This window comes from Carya illinoinensis, chromosome 10, assembly GCF_018687715.1.
Source record: "Carya illinoinensis cultivar Pawnee chromosome 10, C.illinoinensisPawnee_v1, whole genome shotgun sequence".
NCBI classification, from domain to species: domain Eukaryota; kingdom Viridiplantae; phylum Streptophyta; class Magnoliopsida; order Fagales; family Juglandaceae; genus Carya; species Carya illinoinensis.
The window spans coordinates 2,005,402-2,011,401 of record NC_056761.1 but is presented as its reverse complement, the minus strand read 5'-3'; the positions used below and the strand labels follow the sequence as shown (position 1 = coordinate 2,011,401).

Sequence of the window (6,000 nt, the reverse complement as noted above, 5' to 3'; positions counted from 1 at the left end):
GCCTCAATTGATGCACCCTTATGATCATTTATTTCTTTGAATCCAATAATCCGTTTTTTTAAAGTCCATGAACTGTCTATGTAGTGTGCTGTAATACACATGTATGAAACATTCTGTATAGACGTCCATGTGTCAATCGTAAATGAGACTCTCTGGCCGGTCGTCACAAACATTTGTCTCATCTCAGCCTTCTCTTTCAAATGCATTTTCATACAATCTCGCATCACTGTATACCGTGACGGCAATGGGAATCGTGGCTTAATAAGCTTGATAAACGATCAGAACCCTCTTTTCTCAACTGTAGTAAAAGGCATCTCATCTTGAATGATCATCTGGGCAAGCGCATCTCTCAACATCTTCTCACTGTATTGAGGGATGACCATTTTCTTGGATTGCGTACCATCAGTTGCAATAGAAGTTTCATAACTTAGTGTTGTCTGATCTCGGGCCGACAATCCTTTCGCTATCTTATACCTCTGGCAACTATTTAGATGTGATATCAAACCAGCATTGCCTTGTTTCTTTGAATGACATGCAACTTCTGTGCCACAATGATTGTAAGCTGCGTGCGGCTCTGAGGGATCACCGTCAACCTTTGTGAAATGTTCCCACGTCCACGACCTTTTTTTATTTGATCGTGGACGTGGTGGTCTGGTCCTCGCGGATGAAGGTGGTGGTACATCTGGCTCATCCCCAAGCCCTGTCTCCTCCTCATCATTAAATGTATCCTCATCTTCTATGTTTACCGGGAGTGGGAATCGACTACTGGCACATGAAGTTTGTGTTCTGGAAGTGGGTCTGGATCTCGGTGCTGGGGACGGAATTGTGGCATCCTGATCTTGTTCTGGCATCCCATATGGTTCTTCCTCCATAGCTTGAAATCTGACACATTTAATTCCAAAAATTAAAGTAGTTTATTAAATAAAATCAAGCGTCATGAAATGAAGTAGAACAAAAGCACACAAGAAGAAGAACATTAAAGCCACCAATATAAAAATATTTTAACTAAGAAGAGGAAAAGAAAAAACAATATTTAAAAAAAAATATAGACAATACAATATAATTTATCTTCCATAATCCTTATTATCACCAAATACTAAATAGTTAATGTTTTTCCAAATAATACCAGTTTTTAAATATTAAGCTTGTTGACGCACTAATAATGTATTGCCACCATGTAATGTGCTAAATTCCTAGAAACTGTGTACCACTGTGATGAACATGAATACCCTTGATATCTATAGAAATTTTGTGTAGCCCCTCTTGTCACACTGCATTCTTTATATTCTTGTGTGTCTATGTATTTTTAATGATAAGCAAGTCTGAGTTCTTTCCAGCGACTTTTATCAAAGTGGATATAGGTCTGTGATGCTTGACCTATGCCAATTTCTTGGCATAATTTGAAAGTGTGAAATAGCACCCTCTGCTTTTTTGCCTAGTGTCCTAAAGGATTTGGCTAGTCCATGGTTCCTTTGGGCCATGCAGGTGGTAGTTTGTCAGGCTAGATTGAAGTAATTTAAAACACCAAACAAGGGATATTAGGAATCACAGTAAAACACATGGAGTGCGTGTCATTACCCTAGTTTGGTATTTTATACAACGTCATATTCCTTCAAGATAAGAAGCCTGTATCATATGAGTCAACATCTTACTTTCATGTATTGTTCATGATTTCCTTGTATCTACTGCTGCTTCTAGCTAGGTTTGCATATGTATTTTTTGTGGGCACTGGATGTTTCGGTTGATCTAGTAGTTAGGAGAAATAGGTGTGCGTTTCACCACTAAAATATGTATAGTATGTTGCAATCGATTAGGACATTGACTCAAAGTATACTCTTATGTTATTAACTTATTATCACCAAATATAGCCTTGAATTGCAGCATAGACAAAGTGAAAGAAAATGGCTCAATGCACCAATACAAAGAAGAGTTTCCAGTCAACAACATTGGATTTAGCTGGGAGGTGATCGGAAGGGTTATTTGTGAGGGTTATTTGTGACATTTCTTTGTGACATTTCCACAAACACGTAGGTCGTAGCCTTCAAACTCCATCCAACTAACACACTGGCTGAAAAAGACCATCATCCTCCTCAATACATTCACGGCCAACGTAGAAAACAGAACATCCAATTTCCAATTATCAAATACATCCGACTCAAAAATTTGGAGTAAATACACAATGCAAAAATATATATTTACCTCTTGTATTATCTTGGTTCCTAGTGGTGGTACTGCGGCGACTCGGCGACGATGACCTGACGCCAATTTACGACGGACTGGTGTACGATGGGGGGCTGTGGCAGCTGAGGTTAGTGAGCCGTGAGCGTGAGGGGAGAATGGGAGAAATGGTTGAGTCAGGTCGAATGGTCGAGGACTCCGAGTGAGAAATGGGTTATGGCCCTTGAGCAGGGCCGGAGGCCATTAAGCCGTGACTCAAATTTCAAACGGTGTCGTTCTCATTTAAATGGAACGACGCCGTTCAAAGTTATAGGTCGACAAAAACCAGATGCAAAACGGCGTCGTTTTGCATTTGGTTTTTTTTTTTTTTTTTTTTTTTTTTTAAAAAAAAGTCAGAATTGGGATCAGAATTCGGAACCTGTGGTTTACCGATTCCGATTCTGACTTCTGTTACAGAGTCGGAACCCTCCGATTCCGACTCCGACTTCCGAACCCTCCGATTCCGTCGGAGTCGGAATCGGAGCGGAAGTCGGCCAGAATCGAGCACTTCGGAATTTTGCACACCCCTATTTGGCAGCAAGCACAAGTTGTTGGGCAGATCTTTTCCTTTTTCTTTTTATTTTTTAGGGCAGGTTTGGTAGATGAGAATTCTCATCTCAAACTCAAAATTCTTATTTCATCATTACAACTTTTCCAAATTTTCACCCAAAATATAATAAACAATTCAACTTTTTCAAATCATAAAATAATAATAATACTAAAAAATAATATTTTAAACTTTCATTTCAAATTCAAAATTCTCATCTCTACCCACAAACCTGCCCTTAATCTTTTCGATGTAACACTTGAGAAGTACACAACATTTCACTTAAAAATGACACTCCAAAAGATGCTTGCTAGGAGAAAAGAAAATATTGAACCAGCACACAAAATAGAATTAGTAAGTCTTCTTGAACATGAATTTCTTGGTGCAACTTCATTCAAAAGATGGCTCTAGCTGGAGAATGCACCAATTTGGGGCTTGGGCCATTACTAATATTTTAGAAATCATGTGCATAGTCGGCCTAGATTTAGGAAGGTGATTTAGGCACTCAGTAGCAATTTTTGCAACCCTCATGAGCTCGGCCTCAACTTGGGGCATTGGAAATGGAAGGCGTTGATCCAACACATCTTTTAGTTGAATGCCAATATCAATTGATGGATCAGATGACTTAACTAAGGAGATAAAATCACTCGGATACTTTCCCATTATCACTTCTAATGCCAACACACCAAAGCTATACACATCACATTTCTCGGTTACCTTCATTGTATAAGCAAGTTCTGCCAAGAAAAAAAAAATTAAAAGAAAAAAAATTAAACACTTACACATGCCTTCAATGTTATCTCAAAATAAATTGACAATGAAATGTATGACCTAGTGCTATATATCCGTATGTGCCTGCAAGGGAAGTCCAATTAGATGAATCTAGCTCTAGAATCTTAGCAGTGCCAAAATCTGAAACATGGGCCTCTTACTGAGAATCCAACAAGATGTTGTTACTTTTGATATCCCGATGAATTATTGGTGGTGAGCAATCATGGTGCATGTAAGATATGGCATAAGCCACACCTTTGACAATATTCAATCTCTTACTCCACACCAATTCTTTAGCATCTTCTTCATTCTCCAAAATTCTTGCCACATTGCCCCTTTCTAGATATTTGTAAACCAAAAATGAGTGTCGAGGATGCGAACAGAAGCCAAGAAGTTTGACGATATTTCGATGTCGTATTTCTATTAATGCCTTTATCTCATTTAAGAACGCCTTTTGGGATCTTTTCTCATCAAGTAGTTGGTGGAGTTTCTTCACAGCTACCATATCACCCGATGACAATTTTGCTTTGTATGTTCTTCCATATGCTCCCTCCCCAATGCAATATATGTCATTGAACGCTTCAGGTATTCTTATGATCTCTTCATACATTTTTCTTCCATCAAAAGTGCTTGACACATCGATCTTTCTTTCTTCTTTGCAAAATGAGAAGAGCTTGGAAGAAAACAAACAAAACCAAAAGTGATCCTAAAAGAGGGAAAATGATTATGAACATGGCTTTGTGGCCTTTTTTTGATAAATGTTTGCATGGGGGCAGCCCTTTAACGTTACCGCCACTACAAAAAAAAAAAAAAAAAAAAACAAAACAAAATTGGCGGCGTTTATATCCGCGGCATTTGTTTATGTGCCGGTAGATATAAAAATTTACCAGCGCCTAATGTTTCCACCGGTAAATTATTGAGATTCTCGGCGTTTAAATTTTTACGCCGGTAATAATGTATAGGTTTAGCGGCATTTATAACAACGCCGCCAAGATAGCAATTATGCGATTGGAAATTAGTAGTTTCCCAGCATTTAGATTGTTACGCCGGTAATAATATATATTTTTGGTGGCGTTTACACAAACGCCAATACTTTATTAATTATACGCCGTTATATTAACTGTGTTTGCCGGCGTCTTTGATATACTGTTGATAATAATATATAGCTTTAGCGACGTTTTACAAAATGCCGACAATTGATAGAGTTTACACCAATAAAGTATTGAGTGTTTTGGCGTTTATTTCTTTTGAACAAATGCTGGGCTTTGATTAATTTTACACTGGTAAATAAGTAGTTTTTCGGCGTTTATATTGTTACGTAGGTAATAATTATATAGCATTGGCGGCGTTTACCAGAAAATTGATCAATGAAATGCCGGTAATTGATAAATGCGCCGAAGTATATATTGTGACACCGGTAATAATATATAGCGTCAGCAATGAAGGCTATTATAAATTTATTGATAGTAAAATAAATAATAAAAATAATAAAAAAGTTTATTTAAATAATACGAAAATACCCACAAAATCTTAGTTGAATTTCTAGGATGCCCTACCTGTAAATGCCATATATCGCATTCCAGTTTTGGAGGGAGGGAGGTTAAATAAAATTAAAGAAGAGAGTTCGCACGTCGAGATCTTAATGTGACGCCGTTTAATTTCTTTCCTTTAATATTTAATAAGTAATGTATAATATAGTAATGTAAGTATTGTGCATTCCTTTCAAAAATTGTGCAAGTGTCGTACAATATTCATTTTGAAAAAAATAGTCTATTATTAAAAATTTAATCTTTTAATATGGATCTAGTATTTATTCTAATTTTTTAAAAAAGAATGTGGCGTTTGTGAACTTTATGATAAAATATGTTAAACATCATACAAAAATTCAAAACTTCCAAAAAGAGTAGTAAAACTAATGCATAATCCAGCACTTATCCTTTTATAATCCGTCCTAATTCCAACTTAGCAAAACAGAGCAAACGTCGATATATGTCATAACCATAAATTTAGTCTTAATTAAGGAAAGTTGCAAATACCATTAAACAGAGCAAACATCGAAATATGACAAATACCATAAATATAGTCTCAATTATAGTCTAACTTATAATCCTGACCCTCAATCATTGTCCTCATCATTCTCTTCCTCTTCTTCATCTTCCTCTTGATCTTCTTTCTTTTAAGCATTTTCCTCTTCTTCATCTTTCTCTTCCTCTTCATTCTCATTTTGATTTTGTCCTGAAGCTTGAATATAAATTCAAATGAGGGTCCAAAAATTCCAAAATAAGGTTGACTGATATCAACTAAACATATGTGGGGTGCTCACCTGCGCATGCACAAATGTGTTTACTAAGTTCCTCAATTCAGTTAATTCGTTCTGCATTTTATCAAACTCTTCCTTTGATATATCATCTTCTTGGTTTGAAGTTAATAGTGAATGTTGACAAATTTGCCTTGTAGGGGTTGGC

General features: G+C 36.6%; 1 pseudogene; it reads right to left on the bottom strand.

The window, feature by feature from the left end:
- Positions 1-278: 278 nt before the first annotated feature.
- Positions 279-4,167, bottom strand: LOC122279496 (annotated as a pseudogene).
- Between the last annotated feature and the right edge of the window lie 1,833 nt (positions 4,168-6,000).